This window comes from Electrophorus electricus, chromosome 8, assembly GCF_041902795.1.
Source record: "Electrophorus electricus isolate QZ-2024a chromosome 8, ASM4190279v1, whole genome shotgun sequence".
Lineage (NCBI taxonomy): Eukaryota > Metazoa > Chordata > Actinopteri > Gymnotiformes > Gymnotidae > Electrophorus > Electrophorus electricus.
The window spans coordinates 2157987-2180000 of NC_137504.1; the positions used below are offsets into that span (position 1 = coordinate 2157987).

General features: G+C 47.9%; 1 protein-coding gene across 5 annotated transcripts in view; it reads left to right on the top strand.

The window, feature by feature from the left end:
• The first annotated feature begins 19857 nt into the window (after nucleotides 1-19857).
• arhgap24 (Rho GTPase activating protein 24) overlaps nucleotides 19858-22014 on the top strand; it is a 102422-nt gene continuing 100265 nt past the window's right edge. For 2 of the 5 annotated variants that reach the window (XM_081719446.1, XM_081719447.1), the window contains exon 1: nucleotides 19859-20327. The gene's annotated coding sequence lies outside the window, so the exon portion shown is untranslated. Of the gene's footprint in view, nucleotides 20328-22014 lie in introns of all 5 variants that reach the window. The other 3 variants (XM_081719445.1, XM_035526712.2, XM_035526711.2) reach the window with 3 other exon arrangements.

The following is a 22014-nucleotide window of genomic DNA, read 5'->3' on the forward strand; positions in this document are numbered from 1 at the left end:
CACCAGGTGCTGTGATGTCAGAACAAGAGGGCTCTTTGATCCATCCCTACATGGATGTTGTTGCCAAGTTTTTCTGTTTTCTTCTGCAAAAGGAATACAACAAAGAAAATAAAAGGGCATTTCAATACATCTAGCTTTATATGCATAACACTGTTTGCTACAGACATTCAGAGATTCAGGTCAGAACCCTAGTGATAAGAGGAGAGGAGAGGAGGAAGAGTAGGAAGAGAGGAGAATTGAGAGATGGAGAAGTCGGAAAAGAAGGAGCGTAGAGGGAGGAGAGAAGGAATAACGAGAAGAGAGGTGAGAAGAGAGAAGAGGAGAGAAAAATGCAGCCATTTCTCTCGCCAGTTGAGAAGAGAGGAGAGGAGAGGAGGACATGAGGAGAGAAGGAGAGGAGGAGAGAGGAGAGGAGAGAAGGTGAGGAGGAGAGAGGAGGAGAGAGGAGGGGAGAGAGGAGGACATGAGGAGAGAGGAAGAGGAGAGGAGGAGAGAGGGAGAGGAGGAGAGAGGAAAGGAGAGAGGGAGAGGAGAGGAGAGAAGGTGAGGAGGAGAGAGGAGGAGAGAGGAGAGGAGAGAGGAGGACATGAGGAGAGAGGGAGAGGAGAGGAGAATAGAGGAGGAGAGAGGGAGAGGAGAGGAGGACATGAGGAGAGAGGAGATGAGGAGAGAGGGAGAGGAGAGAAGGTGAGGAGAGAGGGAGAGGAGGAGAGAGGATGAGAGAGGAGTGGGGGGGAGAGGGAGAGGAGAGGAGGACATGAGGAAAGAAGGAGAGGAGGACATGAGAGAGGGAGAGGAGGAGAGAGGAGGAGAGAGGAGAGGAGAGAGGGAGAGGAGGACATGAAGAGAGAGGGAGAGGAGAGGAGGACATGAGGAGAGAGGGAGAGGAGAGGAGAGGAGGAGAGAGGGAGAGGAGAGGAGAGGAGAGATGGTGAGGAGGAGAGAGTAGGAGAAAGGAGGACATGAGGAGAGAGGAAGAGGAGAGGAGGAGAGAGGAGGAGAGAGGGAGAGGAGGAGAAGGTGAGGAGAGAGGGAGAGGAGAGAATGTGAGGAGAGAGGGAGAGGAGGAGAGAGGAGGAGAGAGGAGAGGAGGAGAGAGGGAGAGGAGAGGAGGACATGAGGAAAGAAGGAGAGGAGGAGAGAGGAGAGGAGAGAGGGAGAGGAGGACATGAAGAGAGAGGGAGAGGAGAGGAGGACATGAGGAGAGAGGGAGAGGAGAGAAGAGGAGAGGAGAGGAGAGGAGAGGAGGAGAGAGGGAGAGGTGGAGAGAGGAGGAGAGAGGGAGAGGAGGAGAGAGGAGAGGAGAGAGGGAGAGGAGAGGAGAGGAGAGGAGAGAAGGTGAGGAGGAGAGAGGAGGAGAGAGGAGGACATGAGGAGAGAGGAAGAGGAGAGGAGGAGAGAGGGAGAGGAGGAGAAGGTGAGGAGAGAGGGAGAGGAGGAGAGAGGAGGGGAGAGGAGAGGAGGAGAGAGGAGGAGAGAGGAGAGGAGAGAGGGAGAGGAGAGGAGGACATGAAGAGAGAGGGAGAGGAGAGGAGGACATAGGGAGAGGAGAGGAGAAGAGAGGAGGAGAGAGGGAGAGGAGAGGAAGACATGAGGAGAGAGGGAGAGGAGAGAAGGTGAGGAGAGAGGGAGAGGAGGAGAGAGGAGAGGAGGACATGAAGAGAGAGGGAGAGGAGAGGAGGACATGAGGAGAGAGGGAGAGAAGAGGAGCAGAGGAGAGAGGGAGAGGAGAGGAGGAGAGAGGGAGAGGAGAGAGGGAGAGGAGAGGAGAGAAGGTGAGGAGGAGAGAGGAGGAGAGAGGAGGGGAGAGAGGAGGACATGAGGAGAGAGGAAGAGGAGAGGAGGAGAGAGGGAGAGGAGGAGAGAGGAAAGGAGAGAGGGAGAGGAGAGGAGAGAAGGTGAGGAGGAGAGAGGAGGAGAGAGGAGAGGAGAGAGGAGGACATGAGGAGAGAGGGAGAGGAGAGGAGAATAGAGGAGGAGAGAGGGAGAGGAGAGGAGGACATGAGGAGAGAGGAGATGAGGAGAGAGGGAGAAGAGAGAAGGTGAGGAGAGGGAGAGGAGGAGAGAGGATGAGAGAGGAGTGGGGGAGAGAGGGAGAGGAGAGGAGGACATGAGGAAAGAAGGAGAGGAGGACATGAGAGAGGGAGAGGAGGAGAGAGGAGGAGAGAGGAGAGGAGAGAGGGAGAGGAGGACATGAAGAGAGAGGGAGAGGAGAGGAGGAGAGAGGGAGAGGAGAGAAGGAGAGGAGGAGAGAGGAGGGGAGAGGAGAGGAGGAGAGAGGAGGAGAGAGGAGAGAGGGAGAGGAGAGGAGGACATGAGGAAAGAGGGAGAGGAGAGGAGGACATGAGAGAGGGAGAGGAGGAGAGAGGAGAGGAGAGAGGGAGAGGAGAGGAGGACTTGAGGAGAGAGGGAGAAGAGAGGTGAGGAGGAGAGAGGGAGAGGAGAGAAGGTGAGGAGAGAGGAGAGGAGAGATGGAGAGGAGGAGAGAGGAGGAGAGAGGGAGAGGAGAGGAGTACATGAGGAGAGAGGGAGAGGAGAGGAAAGGAGGAGAGAGGAGAGGAGGTCATGAGGAGAGAGAAGAGGAGAGAAGGAGAGGAGAGGAGGCCAGACTCAAGAGTTTGGAAGAGGGAACTCACAGGCAAATTACAGCAGTACAGCAGCACAGCAGCCACGATCGGCGCTCCTCCTCTCCCAAGCGCTGGCTCTGCCTGGTCATCCACCACCACTACAATATGTCCAGTTGGTTACCCATTACCATTTTGTCAGTAAGACTGTTTCTGGAAGACTCATTGGATCTCACAGCATGGTAATTTTCCACAACCTTTGGGGGTGTATCCCACTTTGACCCTGGAACTTCCATCCTGTACTCGGCACATAGGTTTCTGTCCACTATTACAGCCACTTGGTTATGGCGATCCACTTACGCTCTGCCTGCTGGCATCTCGGGTCCCGCATTTATGTGCTGGATTGTCTACTGGAACTTGTTCATTTGTTCCTTTGTGCTGCCAGACAATCATGGACTGCAGTCAGCTTCTTCAGCCTCTAGGTGTGGACCATATCAAAGTCTGGAGCTGACCAGCTCTTCATACCTGAGACTCTTTCTTGGACGTGTGCTAGCGTGATGGTTACTGGATGGTGTTCAGGGAGGTTGTGTGGTCTGCTCCCAGGTTCTCTCACTACTGGGTATTGTTGTGCGATGCCTCCTTCTCCCGTATGCTTTTCCTGTATTGTTCAGTCTCCAGATTTGGTGGGTCTGTACTCATACTGTCACCCTGCCGCCTAGATTCGAACCCCCCCAATCAAGGAACAGCATTCTCCATGGAGAAGGTGTTTGCAGGTGCATGAGAGAACATCCTGTTCATTGTCCTAGCTTCTACTTCTCTTGTGTACCTCATCACACCTTTCTGCAGTTCTGATAGCTGGCTGACTTCTCTCCATGTTGCCCTCATCTTGGCCTCCAACCTCCTTCTCCATGGAGAATGCTGCTCCTTGACGATGTTCATCTTGTAGCCAAGCATCTTGAGTGTCATGGTTGCTGTGGCGTATATCAGCTGGTTGGTCTCAGTGGTGTCACAGTAGGGATTGCCTTTATTGCCTTTAAGGCAGCATTCACATCTTCCAGCAGCCTTTCGGGCACTTCACGTGGTCTTGTTAGTCTGTCCATCTTAGCCATGATCTTCAATCTCAGGTCAGCAACTCTGATGATGAGCTTGGTACATGGAATCATTAGGTCTTGGTTCCCAATTTCGGGGTGTTGGGATGATGATGATGATGATGATGATGATGATGATGATGATGATGATGATGATGATATCTCCCGTCTGACCTGCAGTCATTCGTCCCCCTTGCACGTGTGTTGTACCTCATCGATCTCTATATTGAGGATATTGGAACACTGAACTAATAGTTGTCTGGTTTCATAGCATCCATAGTTCCCACATTCTCTGCATATCCCCCCTCACACTGGGGTTGCTTGTGTAGTAGCCTTCCGACATTCCTCTTCGTCCATGTATCTCACTTTTCATCAGATTGCCCTGGATATTCAGCATCTGACTCTGACCATGTTGACCAGGCCGACGTTCAAGCTGGTGTAACTCTTGTTTTTAACTCTCATTGTTAGTGAGGCAGGCAGGTGGCAGTAAGGACCACAAGGGAGACGCCCTGGTCCGGAGTCAAACCCCCAACCGCCTGTACCAGTGTGTAGCTTAGACATACACCAAATGACCACTTTATTGGAGACACCATCTAGTAGCTCATGGAATCTCCCTTGGCCTTCATAACCACTGCAATTGTTGTAATAGTTCTGAAGGAATGTTGCCTTAGGCAGATGGGTTAGCTTTTCATGCTTGCCACAAATTAGAAATACTGACATGCGCTGAACAGTCTGTGCTACCTTGTCCCAGAGATGCTCTATAGGATTAAGATCTGGGGACTGTGAAGACCAGAGAAGGAAAACTCACTGTCATGTTCCGGTCCAGGACTATACGAGCCTCGAGACATGGTGCATTGTCCTAGTGAAAGTGTCCTCCTGCCATGGTCAGCTGCTGCCATGAAGTAATGATCTTCATCTGCAATGTTTAGGTAAGCCTTACTGTCCAAACGTCCATCCACCGGTATCAGAGGGTGCGCCAAGAACACTCTCCCCACACCACTACTCCACCACCACCAGCCTGAACTTCTGACACCTCACAGGAAGGAAGGGCTCAGTGATTCATGCTGCTTATGCCAAATTCTGACCCTCCAAGCTGAAATCTTGACTCATCTGACCTGATGATGTTGTTCCACTGCTCGCTGATCCAATGTTTGTGCTGTTTGGCCACTGGAGTCTTGCCTTTCTGTTTCTGTTAGACAGCAACGGCACTCAGACTGGTCATCTGCCATTATAGGCCATCCGTGCTAAGCAACGACGAGTTACAAAGGGACTTACAAAAGTGTTTTGTCATTTCCTCATACAACACATCCTAGTACAGTGCAGCAGGTTAGAGTCCAACATACCAATGAACTAGAATACTGTAGAAATACAGGGATCACTGCTGATGTCTAGAAGTGCAAAACACTTATAAATTCTATAACAGACAACATTCAGTGCAATAAACAATAAATACTAGAGTTAGTCAACATAGGAGCAGGGTCAGTGGTCATTTAAATATTCCACAAGTTCAAGTTCAAGTTTGGTTTATTTGTCACATATATAGTCATACACAGTATAACTCACAGTCCAAACTGAGAGAAAAAAAAAACAGGGGTGCATAGGGAAATATCTATCTATCTATCTATCTATCTATCTATCTATCTATCTATCTATCTATCTATCTATCTATCTCTCTCTCTCTCTCTCTCTCTCTCTCTCTCTCTATATATATATATATATATATATATATATATATATACAAAAAATATATTACAATGTATGTACAATATATGTATAATATGTTTATACACACAATGTACAATGTATATATGGATATGTATATATGTATGTACACAATGTACAGTTCCAGCTTACAATTGACATATTTACAGTTACATGGTGGTGGTGGTCCCCACAATTTATCAGTTTCCCTGATTCAGGGCCCGAATGGCCTGTGGGAAGAAGCTCCTCTTCAGTCTCTCAATCTTGGTCTTCAGGGAGCGAAAGTGCTTCTCTCAACAGAGAGAAGAGCCTATTGTTGGGATGGGTGGGGTCCTTCACAATCCTCCTGACCTTGGTCTGGCACCGCTTGTAAAAGATTGTCTGCATGTCAGGAAGTTCCGTATGAGTGATGCACTCTGCTGAACGCACCACCCTTTGGAGTGCTTGTCTGTCCCACTTGGTGCTGTTCCCAGACCAGACTGTGATGTTCCCCGTGAGGATGCTCTCGATAGTGCAGGTGTAGAAGTTCCGCAGTACTTTGGAGGACAGACTGAAGTCTCTTAGGCGTCTGAGGTGGTAAAGACGCTGACGAGCCTTCTTTGCCAGGGAGTTGGTATGGCGGGACCAGGGCAGGTCCTGCGAGATGTGAACACCAAGGTACCTGAAACTATCTGCTCTCTCCACCGTGGTTCCACTGATCCTCACAGGTTGGTAGTGCCGCTCCTGCTTCTTGCTACAATCCACGATCAGCTCCTTTGTCTTACTGACGTTTAGGAGGAGATTATTTTCCTGGCACCAGTTTTCCAGGTGTTTAATCTCCTCCAGGTAGGCCCTCTCATCGTTGCCCGAGATCAGGCCCATGACGACGGTATTGTCAGCAAACTTGACAATGATGTTAGAGCTGGAAGTGGCTGTGCAGTCGTAGGTGTACAGTGAGTAGCGTGGGGGGCTTAAGACACAACCCTGAGGAGCTCCAGTGCTGAGGGTGAGGGTGGATGAGGCGCAGTTGCCCACCCGTACTGATTGTGGTCTGCCTGTTAGGAAGTTGGAGATCCAGTCGCACAGGCATGTATGCAGTCCTAGATCCTCCAACTTAGTAGTGAGTAGGGAGGGGATGATGGTGGAGCTGGAAGTGGCTGTGCAGTCGTAGGTGTGCAGTGAGTAGAGCAGGGGGCTTAGGACACAACCCTGGGGAGCTCCAGTGCTGAGGGTGAGGGTGGATGAGGCGCAGTTGCCCACCCGTACTGATTGTGGTCTGTCTGTTAGGAAGTTGGAGATCCAGTCGCACAGGGATGTATGCAGTCCTAGATGCTCCAACTTAGTAGTGAGTAGGGAGGGGATGATGGTGTTAAATGCTGAACTGTAGTGGACAAACAGCATTTTAACATAATTACCCCTCCCTTTGTCCAGGTGGGTCAGTGTGGTGTGGAGCAGATGTGCAGTGGAGCGGTTGTGGTTTGCAAACTGCAGTGGGTCCATGGAGGCTGGCAGTGAAGAGGGGATGAAGTCTCTGACTAGCTCTTCAAAGCACTTCATCACGGCTGATGTGAGGGCAACAGGGCGGTAGTCATTGAGGCCGGAGGGTCGAGATTTCTTCTGGACGGGGACGATGGTGGATCGCTTGAAGCTAGATGGGACGATACTGAGTGTCAGGGAGAGATTGAAGATGTCGGTGAATACTGGGGCTAGCTGGTCTGCACAGGCTTTGAGGACTCTCCCGCAAATGCCGTCTGGTCCCACCACCTTCCTGGTATTCACTCTTTTAACACTCTCCTCACGTCACTCTCCGTGATGATGAGAGGGCGCTGTTCTATGGTGGGCTCTGCGCATGCGCCGTTGGCTGCGCCGATAGCACCATTAGCCCTGCTAGCATTAGCTGTTAGCATTAGCACTGCTAGATGTAGTCTCGAAGCGAGAGAAGAATATGTTCAGCTCATTCGCCAGAGACTCATCCGCACTCATCAGTCCAGAGGGTGGGCTCCTGTAGTCCGTGATCGTCCGTAGTCCCTGCCACAGGGATCTAGAGCCACTCTGCTGGAACTATGTCTCTAGTTTCTTCCCGTAGCGTCGCTTCGCCTCCCTCACCGCCCTGTGCACTCCGTATGCCGCAGACTTGTACTCGTCCATGTTCCCGCTGATGATCCCCGCATTTTAGGCAGCAGTGCGAGAGTTCAAATAGATGGGTCTTCAGTCTACAAGGGACTCTGCTGTCCAGACATTTTGTTCCTCCATCTGGGAGCCAGAGAATAGTCTCAATGCTTGCGTTCCATCAGACTCAAAGCCTGGTGTTTCAAGCCGAGCCGTACCTGAGGTTCGGGGTTTCAGTAGTTGGATGAGGTTTCATTAGCTGGCTTGACTCTGCACCACCTGTTCCTCACAACCACTCTTGACATCCTCCTTTGACCCCTTTTGCCAACATGTTGTTTACATCCACAGGATCCTCTTTCACTGGATGTTTTTTCCTTGAACACTCCATTCCTTGTATAGTCTCCTACATGGTTGGCAGTTTGTGAAATGCTGGCCCAGCTAGTCCAACACCAATGACCATTCAAAGTAACAGAGATCACTCAATGTTCCCATTCCACTACGTATACATAGAATTTTCTCATTATACGTAATTATATACATATAATTCCCATTACGTGTGTGTATATATACATAAAAACCGATAGATAGATAGAAGTGGGGGGGGGCTTGAACCAGCAAACTTCCAATTATAAGACAAGTACCTTAATCACTGAGCTCCCCTGCCCCGTTTTATTTAATTTGTTCGTTTGACTAGACATGTTTTCTGTGTTTTTTTCTGTAGTATAGCTTTGCTTTAAATAGCCCCACAGTGTTACCAGTCGGTCAGTTGCATCAGTGCGGTGTTGTTGTCAGTTGGCACAAGCTTCGCATATTGAATCTAGTGCTAGTTTAAGGTCAGACGCGCTGTAACCCAGCCTTCAGCGCCACTATTTTGATGGGTGTGAAGACAATCGCAATAATCGATTAATTCTGGACGTCTGTGAAGTGAAAGGTCACCACAGTATTATTGTCTTAAAGCTGTTGGATATTTTGCTGCGGCAGAGAATTTCGATGGTCTGTGGTTAAAATTGTGGGGTAAATAGCAGGAAGTGGTTAAAAGCTGTAAAGCAGCCAGCCACTAGAGGGATGTAGAGAGCGTGTGGCTTCACTTCCAACGTGGTGCCCCATAGCAGCTCGCATTCCTGTACACTGACATTAGAAAGGAGAGATTTTACAACCTCACCGCTTCTCAGGGAAGAGACTCAACACTGAGCCGCTAAGCAGCCAACCAACTGCACGTGAGTATAGTTCAGTGGTGAGTTCACTTTTAAAACTTAGGTTACTTTATACGCTTCAAAACTGTCCGGCTTCTTGCTTGACCTCTAGTTAACGTTTGGAAGTTAACTGTTAATAGTGAGGACTTGGAGTTGTATAGAGATGTTAGTGGGGTGGCAAAGTCACTTTTATTTTATTTAATTTTTTGCTATTCATTTTCAAGCAAGGAACTGAGCAACATTTTCATGCGCGCACACACACACACACACACACACACACACACACACACACACACACAAACAATGAAAATGCTCTAATTGTGGGCAATACCACATTTCCTTACACACATGAAAATGAACAAATGTCCTCAAAGTTAATAAGTGACCTTGGCTTTAAAAGGGGACTACAGTACGCTGCCCAGTCGCGATGGCGTTATTTGTCCCGAGTTGGAGTGTGTTGGGTATCTAATCCTTGTGAAGAAAGAACAGTGTGACTGGCATGAATGTTTATCTCACAAACAGCACAAAGACACTAGAGACAATCTAGAAAATACAAATCACAGTGTGATTGTCATATAACCACAAATCACTTTTTCATCATGCATCACTCTGCGAACCGTTTAAATAGTATATTCTCTTTATTGCAATTGCATTTTTTTACAAGTCCCATTTGAACTGGGTACTCTAGAAAAGACATCTTTGAAGAGTATACGCTGTGTTCAAATCCTGTTTCAGCCACTAGAGGGCACTACAGCCAAATAAGAACATTTGACTCTCTCGGGTGGAACGGTTCTACCTGTGTGTCTTGTGTCTCCTGGTGATAAGTAGATATATTTTTACCCTAAAAGAAGAGCCATGTACAAGTACATAAAGAGTCTGAGCTCTAAAACTGCAAATCCAGACTAGGTTTACATTATTTTACAGACATAAGCAGCAGTACTAGTCCAGTCAGTAAAGTAAAAGGGTTTGGTCTGATTGTTAGATGGCATCGAGAATGTGGTGTTGTGGAATAATTGTAGGTTTCATTTCTTCTGAACATCTGAGGAAGTGAAGTAGCTGAATCTAAACTCATCTTCTGTCTTTCCTGTCTCTCACTTCTGTTTTCTATCTCTGTCTCTCTGTGTGTCTGTGTGTGCATGTGTGAGGGGACATGCCTGCAGAACGTGTATGAAGTTTAACGCCTTGTGTGTAACGGTGTGATGAGTTTATTTGCACAGAGCATGCAGAGATATGTATAACATCAGTATAAAGTCCCCCCCCTCTCTCTCTTTCATTTCCACCTGTCCTCTCTGTTGAGCCTGTATCCCATCATGTCTATCCCATCATGTCTATCCCATCATGTCTATCCCATCATGTCTATGCCAATGTGTCTATTCCATCATGTCTATCCCATCATGTCTATCCCATCATGTCTATCCCATCATGTCTATGCCAATGTGTCTATTCCATCGTGTCTATCCCATCGTGTCTATTCCATCGTGTCTATCCCATCATGTCTATCCCATCGTGTCTATCCCATCATGTCTATCCCATCATGTCTATCCCATCGTGTCTATCCCATCGTGTCTATCCCATCATGTCTATTCCATCGTGTCTATTCCATCGTGTCTATCCCATCATGTCTATCCCATCGTGTCTATCCCATCGTGTCTATCCCATCATGTCTATCCCATCGTGTCTATTCCATCGTGTCTATCCCATCGTGTCTATCCCATCGTGTCTATCCCATCGTGTCTATTCCATCGTGTCTATCCCATCGTGTCTATTCCATCGTGTCTATCCCATCGTGCAGACAGACAGGCAGACAGACAGTACGGCTCGTGTCCACACCTGGAGCAGAGATAACAGGGTGGCGTTTGGTTGCATGCTAGACCACATCAGGACATACAAAATCCATAAAGTCCATGTGTGGCTGCAAATTCTCACAAGATAACAAAATTATCTTAATATTGTTAAATACATCTTCAGACAATAAATCAAAATTAGTCATAAAGCAAATTGGGACTGGTTTCAGAATATCTTTTTGCTTTAGGATTTAAGAGTTCATGTTTATTCTGAAAAGCGTGATTAGACACATAGGCTGCATTCACTTTACCAAGCTGAAGTGATTCAAATCCGATTTTTTGGCAGACGCGCATTCACATTACAGATGCACGTTACTTGCATTCGTGAACGTGACCCGTCCAGCTAGGCATATCTGATCCCAGGCAAAAAATGTGCACGTTGTCCTAATGTTATTTAAGTGTGTCATAGGCCATGTTAACTCAGCGGCCCGAATCCAAGCCTTTTCTTCACACGTGACGCACATGTGTTATCTGTGTGGCAATGTGAACAGTAAAAAGACAACATCTTGTTCACAATATCTTTTTAAATGCGAGCTATTTCCGATCACATTCTTGAGAGATAACCACAATGGAGTCAACGCTGCATGCCGAGTTTGGCCATCTCTTTCCAAGTCTCTCCCAACACGCAATGGTTGTCTAATGTTTGTACAGAAACATCACACGAGATGTTTGAGGTTTCTTCCCTCACCTTCACATTGAAATCCTTCCCGAGTTTATGACCAGTGTCGAGATGGATTGACGCAAAATTCCGATTTGGTTGTTCAGACTGAGTCGAATATGCATCCGCTGCAGAGCAACACGAGCATTAACTTCAGCCTTCTGCCTGTGACTGTTCACCCTGAGACATTTAGCCAGAGTTAAATTACAATGTAAGCTATCTGGACCATAGGACTTCAAAAGAGGAGGTTACATGGACTGTGCGAGTCACTGAATGAGGGAAAACAACAAGATTATATGCCCGAGACAGATCCAGTCTATGTAAGACAACAGCATATGATCAGCACACGAGATTTCCGCCCCATACACGCACCCCTTCAGCGGGCATGTGTGTTCTTGTGCTATCTGTCTTCAGGCCTTCATCAGTGATACGTGTCTGGCCACAGCACCACTGTGGCTGGACGTTTTAGGTGTCGGGCCGCTGTCAACCCACCAGTGATACCCACTGCCATATCAGTGAAAAGAGGGTCCACCACTCAGAGAGTATCTGCTCCTGGTCTTTGGTGAGAAACCCAGAAGCTCTGAAGGGTTAAAGGTCAGCTGACAAACTGCCATCATACAGTCTAGAACTATAGAATTACAAAATGCACCTATAAGATACAAACTACCAGGTGATTGTGGGTGCAGTATGTGGATGGATGTTTCCCACTCTGTGGCCGGTGTGTATTTCATTATATACTGGCTTCCTTTCTCTTCTGCAGCTGCAAACCATAAATAAATAAAGGACTCTTTCCCCCCCAGCACTGTAAACCAACACGAGAAAACAGGAAGTCTAATCTCAGCTCACTGCACAGAGGTCTCTGAGTGGACAAGCAGGCGACAGTCCTCTGGCTCGGCCCTGTGTCTCTGGGTGTCCTGCAGTTTCCTGTCTTTTCCCTTTCATTGCTGTCTGAGCTCAGCCTAATACCCACACAACCGTTAATCCCTGAAGAGCTCGGATGAAAGGCTGTTTGTCTCATCATGTGGTCACCAAACCATTAAATCAAGTTCAGGGTCCAGATTAGGTCTGCTTTATGTCAGTGGGCTGGTGAGTGCAGACCCCTGTACTGGGGACGTATCAGTGATCGTGCAGAGCCAGTGTTTACACACCACACATCAGCCCTGCTCAGTGCATAAAGCTTCACTGATCCCAGTATCTTGTGTTTGTTCTGGTAAACGACAGTGAGATGGTTTTCTCTTTTTCCCATGTGGCATCATAATGCCAAATGCTCTTGCCAGTGTTTAATGTCACACACACACACACACACAGACACACACACACACACGTGCAAGCTTGCAGGGTAAACCTTACATGCGTACTCTGTATACGTTGTAAAGTCAGAGGGCTGATCTGGGGTCAGCTTTATCACATACAGCACCAGACTTTTTTCGGAGTCATTTTGAAATATAATGTCCTATGTCAAAAACCAAACACTAAAACAAAAATCCCAAAAATCCGAGAATGAATCCAGCAAAAAATGGACGGGAATTTTACGGCATGGTTCCATCTGCAGGGAAGGGGCTTTCCTCGCTGTCCAGACACTATCACCAAACCAGCACATTCCTGCCCTCCATCTCCATGGCAACAGTAAACATGGATGTAGGGATACCCCCCCCCCCCCCCCAGTTGCCACACTGTGACGAACGCTGTCAGGTTCATGAGGTTAGCCTTAGTCTCTTCTGTCCGCTCTGATGGGCTACAGGCCCAGCTGTGAACTTTAACCTCCAGTGACCTTTTTGAGGAAAAACTGGCCCCCAAGAAGAACACAGAGGTCAACACCCCTGAGACGTGAAGTTCATGGGAATCTGTCAGGCTCACACTCGTTCACACACTCACACACAGGATCTTCCCTCTCTCTCTCTCTCTCACACACACGCACACACACACACACAGGGTCGATGGTATTTGAGGTGGCTGTTCCTGCTCACACACACCAGCAGTGGGCGAGGAAGCTCCGTGTCTGGGCGTGAGCTCACTTCCCACCTGTCTGCTGGTATCGTCACAAGCATCCACGCAGCGCCCAGGTAGGGGAGGGTGATGGGCCCGAGCTGTTTACTGGGTGACCACTGCTCAGGTTCCTGCCCACTGCTGATGAGATACAGGAGAGGTGTGTCCTGAACCGGGGCCTTCATCTCACCATACCCACCCAACCACCCCAACCACACCCACTCAACCACACCACCCACCAGACCCACCCCAACACACCACCCAACCACCACACTCAAACACACCCCTCACCACACCCACCCAACCACCCCAACCACACCCACTCAACCACACGACCACACCCACCCCAACTACACCCACCCAACCACACCGCCCAACACACTGCCCAACCACCACACCCAAACACACCACCTACCACATCCAACCAACCACCACAACCACACCCACTAACACACCACCCACCCAACCACAACCACTCAACTACACCATCCACCAGACCCACCCCAACACACCACCCAATCACCACATTCAAACACACTACTCACCACACCCACCCAACCACCCCAACCACACCCACTCAACCACACGACCACACCCACCCCAACTACACCCACCCAACCACACCACCCAATCACCACATTCAGACACACCACCCACCCAACCACCACACCCAACTACACCCCTCCCAGCTAAACCACCACAGCCACTCAACCACAACACCCACCACACCCCACCCCGATCACCACACCCACCTAACCCCATACCCTTACTATCCCAACCAACCACCTACCACACCCAACCACCACCCCACCTAATCACCTAACCACACTACTCAACACACCCCACCCAATCACACCAGTCACGACACCCCACCAATCCACCCCAACCACCCCAACCCAACTACTCACGACACCCCACCCAAATCACCACACCCCACCTAACCACCCCAACCGCACCTTTCACCACACAGCACCCAACCTCCCCAACCCAACCACTCATCACACTCCACCCAACCACTCACCACACCCCATCCCAATCACCACACTCGCCCAACCACACCACTTAACACACCCCACCCAACCATGCCTACCTAACTACCAAGCCCAACCATACACACCAGTCCAACCACCACACCCCACCATACACACCAGTCCAACCACCAAGCCCCACCATACACACCAGTCCAACCACCAAACCCCACCATACACACCAGTCCAACCACCAAACCCCACCATACACACCAGTCCAACCACCAAGCCCCACCATACACACCAGTCCAACCACCAAGCCCCACCATACACACCTGTCCAACCACCAAACCCCACCATACACACCAGTCCAACCACCAAGCCCCACCATACACACCAGTCCAACCACCAAACCCCACCATACACACCAGTCCAACCACCAAGCCCCACCATACACACCAGTCCAACCACCAAGCCCCACCATACACACCAGTCCAACCACCAAACCCCACCATACACACCAGTCCAACCACCAAACCCCACCATACACACCAGTCCAACCACCAAACCCCACCATACACACCAGTCCAACCACCAAACCCCACCATACACACCAGTCCAACCACCAAACCCCACCATACACACCAGTCCAACCACCAAACCCCACCATACACACCAGTCCAACCACCAAACCCCACCATACACACCAGTCCAACCACCAAACCCCACCATACACACCAGTCCAACCACCACACCACACCATACACACCAGTCCAACCACCACACCACACCATACACACCAGTCCAACCACCAAACCCCACCATACACACCAGTCCAACCACCAAACCCCACCATACACACCAGTCCAACCACCAAACCCCACCATACACACCAGTCCAACCACCAAACCCCACCATACACACCAGTCCAACCACCAAACCCCACCATACACACCAGTCCAACCACCACACCACACCATACACACCAGTCCAACCACCACACCACACCATACACACCAGTCCAACCACCACACCACACCATACACACCAGTCCAACCACCACACCCCACCATACACACCAGTCCAACCACCACACCCCACCATACACACCAGTCCAACCACCAAACCCCACCATACACACCAGTCCAACCACCAAACCCCACCATACACACCAGTCCAACCACCACACCACACCATACACACCAGTCCAACCACCACACCACACCATACACACCAGTCCAACCACCACACCCCACCATACACACCAGTCCAACCACCACACCACACCATACACACCAGTCCAACCACCACACCCCACCATACACACCAGTCCAACCACCAAACCCCACCATACACACCAGTCCAACCACCAAACCCCACCATACACACCAGTCCAACCACCAAACCCCACCATACACACCAGTCCAACCACCAAACCCCACCATACACACCAGTCCAACCACCACACCACACCATACACACCAGTCCAACCACCACACCACACCATACACACCAGTCCAACCACCACACCACACCATACACACCAGTCCAACCACCACACCCCACCATACACACCAGTCCAACCACCACACCCCACCATACACACCAGTCCAACCACCAAACCCCACCATACACACCAGTCCAACCACCACACCCCACCATACACACCAGTCCAACCACCAAGCCCCACCATACACACCAGTCCAACCACCAAGCCCCACCATACACACCAGTCCAACCACCAAACCCCACCATACACACCAGTCCAACCACCAAACCCCACCATACACACCAGTCCAACCACCAAACCCCACCATACACACCAGTCCAACCACCACACCCCACCATACACACCAGTCCAACCACCACACCACATTGACCTTTTTTTCCTCACTGGTGTCTAATGACATAACAGCTGATCTTCAATTACTGACATATTGTTTTAATTTTTTGCACCTTGGATTTGCACTATAGTTCATCCCTGACTAAACATTCCTCACTGCCTCCTGATTGCCAGCCATGGACAGCAGGAGGAAATTTAACTGGGCCATCTGTACTGAACCACCCCCCACAGCACAGAACCAGCATGAGGGAGCGTCTAGATCACGCCAAACATCCTTTGTGCTACCGAAAGACCAGTGACGGAATCTCACGGGAAGGAAGAGTACAAAGCGCACATGGATAGTTCTGGTCGAGAAAGTAACAGTCCTACTCTTGATGTTTGTGTCATGTTTCTGGACTTCCTCGTTATCAACATGAGCTGCATGACATAAACCCATGGCAGGCTTTTATTTTGTATATCCTATATATATGCTAATGTTTTGACAGATGTTCCAAAGGAGCAGATTAGCTGAGCTGTTTGAGCTCTCCCTTTTAAACAGGTGCATTAATTCAGTGGCAGGACCTATACTGGTTTTCCTTTTTCAGCACTAGATGGCACCGTAGTGTCAAATTAATTTTCCCACTGACTCATTTCTGTTATTTGATCAGTTTCCAGGGCGCTGAGTTACAGCAGATTGGCCGTCATGACATGATAACAAATCCTCACCTCGAGATATGTAAACAAACATTCTGGGTGACCCGAGCCAATGGATATGTACGTCGCATTCATCTGAACCAAACGTCTCACGTTCCACATCCCCTCACTCTAAACCCTACCCTCAAGTGACCTCCAGCTCTCCTTGAGAATTGTGGGAAACTGATAACATGCCTCTGTCGCACAGTGGTCGTCCAATCTAGCCTGGCCAATATGACTGGACATTGTTACCATGACGATTAATTATGACTCAGGCTTCCGGAACCTTTTCTAGAGCTTGTAGGGAAAACAGAAAAGGGGCAGGCCCAGTGTCCATGACAACGCCCTCCGAGCAGTAGGGAAGATGTTTAATAAAACCAGGATGAATCAGTTCTGAGTTGGGCAGAGGTGCTGTGCTACTGCACTCTAATGAAATACACATGGTGCCTGGCCCTGTATTTAAACTTAATGAAGTGTACTGAAAATGGTTGATGCTCTTTAAAAATAAATAAATAAAACATTCACCCAGGTTCAGTTTCTGTTCAGAAGTGAATTTGTCACAGTGTAAATTTGTACTCAACTCAGATTAGTGCATTACCAAATGGGGCGTGAATACTTGCTGGTGTATCTGCTGCTGAATGCAAAAAGAATGAACCCTCTTCTTTAGCCTTTAAATATAAAGAGAGATGAAAGGGAGAGAGTCAGGGACCCAAAACAACAACTACAATACCCATATAACTATACCCTTATGCTTATAATACCCATATAACTATACTCCTATGACTACAATACCATATAACTATACTCTTATGACTGCAATACCCATATAACAATACCCTCATGACTACAATACCCATATAACTATACCCTTATGCTTATAATACCCATACAACTATACTCCTATGACTACAATACCATATAACTATACTCTTATGACTGCAATACCCATATAACAATACCCTCATGACTACAATACCCATATAACTATACCCTTATGACTACAATACCCATATAACTAAACCCCTATGACTACAATACCCATATAACTATACCCTTATGACTATAATACCCATATAACTATACCCTTATGACTATAATACCCATATAACTATACTCTTATGACTGCAATACCCATATAACAATACCCTCATGACTACAATACCCATATAATTATACCCTTATGACTATAATACCCATATAACTATACCCTTATGATTATAAAAGCCATATGTCTGCACTACAGGTGGAGACTACATATCTTCCTGGTGGACTTTCAGCACTTGTTTAACACATCTTGCTGTAATCTTCTGGACTTCTGGACGGCGAGGTGGATCGGGGTTTGGACAGAGCCTGGAGCTGAGCCAGGCTGAACACTGCTGGCCTCTGTGCTCGCGTTCCCAACAACAGCAGCAAATACCAGAAGTTTTCTGGGTTTCTGTGCGGCTCTGTGGTTATGTAGTTGATGGGATGGCGGTGATTGAACCATCAGGGTTCTCTGGGCCATGAAACGATGGAAAAGAAGCAAGAAAGAGCTTCAGACACAGTAACACACCATCGAACACTCTCGCCACTCACATTTACATACGTCTGTAGATACACACACACACACCTGATGCAGTGTATTCATGCACAGTAGGAGAGATGGCTCTTCATGGTCTGATAGCGCTCCGGTTTGCTTTCACTGTTAGATTTATAGTACCACTGTTCCACGTAGTTTTTAATTTGTTTTATAAATTGATTTGTACGTTTGGTTCCTAAGCAGTGGTGGTCAGTGCTGGTCCAGGCACGTCATTCACATAGTAACACACACTATCACACGCACACACACTATCACACTACCACACACACACACACACACACACACACACACACACACACACACACACAGAGACACACACACACACACACAGAGAGACACACACACACACACGCACACTCTCACCTTTAAAGCATCTCTGGTCCTGGTGTGTCTTTAAGGAATCTTTTTGTGCATTTATTTTCAGTGAAAATGGACTTAAATGCCATAAATGCAGTGGTGGGTGCTTCCTGTTGTATTTTTAACACAGTTCTGCATCATGTCCTCTGATGGGTGTTTGGTCCCAGCTGGTGTAGTTATGACAACTCACTTATTCTATCATGTCCAAATGAAGAGAGCACACCATATCTGTTTCAGAGCACTGAAATTGTATTGTGTAAGCATATCTCTGTATCTTTGTGTGTGTGTGTGTGTGTGTGTGTGTGTGTGTGTGTGGGTGCGTGCGTGCGTGCGTGCGTGCGGGTGCGTGCGTGTGTGTGTTGTGGGTATGTTTTGGTGCCCCAGCTGCAGATTTATGTCTGTTACCCTGTCATTTTGCATACAGCACATAATTCTCTAATCAAGCACAGACCTTGTTGTGTGGGGACAGAATATGTTCAAATAAGAACACTAAGGTCAGATACAGCATAAATGTGAAATGTACCAAGAGACACTGGGAGTAAAATACACTGTAATCTGGCACAGAGTGAAGTGGGTATTATGGCCTGGAGAAGTGATTGACAGGTGAGTGGGAGGGACCACACTGAGAAAAGATTGCCTTCCGGAAAAGTGAGCGTAAAGGCATCGTGTGCTGATTTGTCTTTGTAATGTGTCAAATCATCTTCATCATATGTGGTGGCGTGTTGGAAAGGGGGACTGTCAGAATGAGTCCCCCTACAGGTCTTCAGGACCTTAATTTCACTTAATTAGAGAGTAAGCATGTTTGGAGATTATGATTGACTATCGAGGGAATTCTGGAGTCCAGAGGACAAAACTCCTTCTAAACTTTGATATGTGTGTTTGTGTGTGTGTGTGTGTGTGTGTGTGTGTGTGTGTGTGTGTGTGTGTGTGTGTGTGTGTGTGTGTGTGTGTGTGTCCTGGACAGGGGATTTCTATAAAGAGTAAGTAAATGGATACTTTGCGGGTAGTCAAAATTGTACTTGTGTATGTGTTTAGCGAGGGCACAGAGGAGATATGACGCTTTGGCTTTGTGTGTGTGTGTGAGTGTGTGTGTGTGTGTGTGTGTGTGTGTGTTGTCTAAGTGTGGAATCTGAAACCACTCTGGCAGTGTGTGGGATGCACTGAGTGATCCCTCCTATCTCACACTTCCTTAAACCAGCTTCCACAGTTACCCCTCCCTCTCTCTCTCTCTCTCTCTCTCTCTCTCTCTCTCTCTCTCTCTCTCCACTCTTGCTCTGTCTGTGCCTGACTAACTGTCTCTGTGAGCGCAAGGATTCCACTTACTCGTGCTGCGAGCAGTGTGTGTGTTCGCGCACGCGTCTGGATTCCCTCGGTAGCAGGCAGCCTGCACGCGAGTGTGTGTGTGTGTGTGTGTGTGTGTGTGTGTGTATTGGGGGGAAGAGCTTTTGGGACCCATGTGGTACTGTTGAGAGCTGCCACACCCCCGGCATACACACCGCCGCCCTCTGGAGACCCTAGTGTGCAGATGGCATGAGCTGTCAGACGAAAAGTTTATGACAGTTCTCTCTGTTGTTTGCTCTCTCACTCTCGTTCTCTCGCTCTCTCGCTCTCCTGCTCCCTCCCGGTTCGATTGTGGCTCACCCCATGGAGATCCGTGAGAGGAGGGCTTGTGGTTCTGTTTTTTGACCAGAGCACTTTCTCTTGAGCTGCTTAACGTCTCGGCTCGGGCTGGATCAACTCAAGAGGGACTCTTGGTAGCTTGTCTCGGAGGGCTGGATACACACAGGTAAGAGCGCAAGGGATTATTTGATCACAGCGGGTTCTTTTGTCTATAACAAAGTACAAAAAAAGTGTGTGTGTGATTGTATGTGTGTATGTGTGTGTTTGGTTGTGGGATTGTTGTGCATGTAGTTATGTGGTAGTTCATGTTCATGCTCATGTTGCTCTAATCAGTTTTCCTCATCATTATGGGTTATCATCTGTGTGTATGAGGCAGAGCCCCAAACGGCTGTAATCAGTGTGTGTATTACTTGCGTGTGTGTGTGTGTGTGTGTGTGTATCTTTGTATCTTCTAATCCTTTTGTCTCTCTGCTGTGAAAAGAGGAACAGTCTAGTTCAGTGAAGAGCTTTGTCATCTTTAGGAACTTTACACCTTATATAAAACATGCTAAATACTTAACACTTAACTAAGCACTTAACTAAATACATAACTCAACACTTAACTAAACACTTAACTCGTTACTGTAGGAGTGTGTATGTTTATTAATACTTAAGTGTTTATAAACACACACACACACGTACACACACACACACACACACATATGGCATAAAGATTGTTTATAAACACACACGTACACATGCGGTAAAGAGTTAACTCTTTAAGTTTAACGTGTGTGTTTATACATTGTGTTATAGCAAAAGAAAAAAATTCCCACTGACCAAAACTGAAATTTGAATGTATTTGAATGTATATGCATGTTCCTGGGGTTCATGTTTTCGCATAGGCACTATCAATCCCATTACTGGACCCTGGACTGTTCTTGCATCGCAAATTGAAAATAATCAAAAATCTCTATGGATCATTTTCTAATCGTTTCCATTAAGCCTCTTTTATTGTTAGTAATAATGATTTTTGGTTAGCACGGATGCGTCCAAGCTCTGACTGGCTGACATTTCTGACTGGCTACACAGCGCACCACTAATGGCTAGTGTATTGTTCAGACATTTAGTCTTGTCTCCGTGATGACAGAATGTACTCTTCCCAGAGACGATGCAACCGGCCACGCGTAGGTTTTTTAAAAAAATTTTTAAGGTCGTGCATTTGCAAAAAGAAATTGTATTTAACAGACACAGGTTGTAAGTTTTTTTTTCTCAAGACTCAAAGGAAAATTCAGAGGAACTGTATTTATAGTAAGCAATTCATACCCAATGTAAGTTCTGCTTGTTCTGTTCTGCCACACCGAGTTTCTGTGTTTCTCAGCGTTAATGTACAGAGATGGTCTTAGTTTTATAAATGATTCATTAGGCACAGGGGAGGCTCCAGCTGGTTAGGAATTGTTTCCATTTACTAAGAATACTGCTTGGTGGTTTTTATGTGAATGAGTCAGCTGATTCTCACACACACACACACACACACGCACTTTAGAGAGAGAGAGAGATTTCGAGGGAAGGAGAGTGGTTGAGGGGAGAGAGGGAAAGAAAGAGAGAGAATTAGAGACAGAGGGGGATAGAGAGAATGAAAGAGGGGAGGAAAGAGAGTGGGTAAGAGAAAAACTAGCTAGAGATGGATGGATGGATGGATGGATGGATGGATGGATGGATGGATGGGGAGCAGAGAGTGTGTGAAAAAGAGAGAGATAGATATAAAGGGAAAGAGAGTGGACGTGACTGGCATTGGACAGTATTCTTGGCTTAAGTGCAAAGTCGGGGAGATCAGGTTGCCATCGGCTACAGCAGCTCACAGGAGCTGGAGG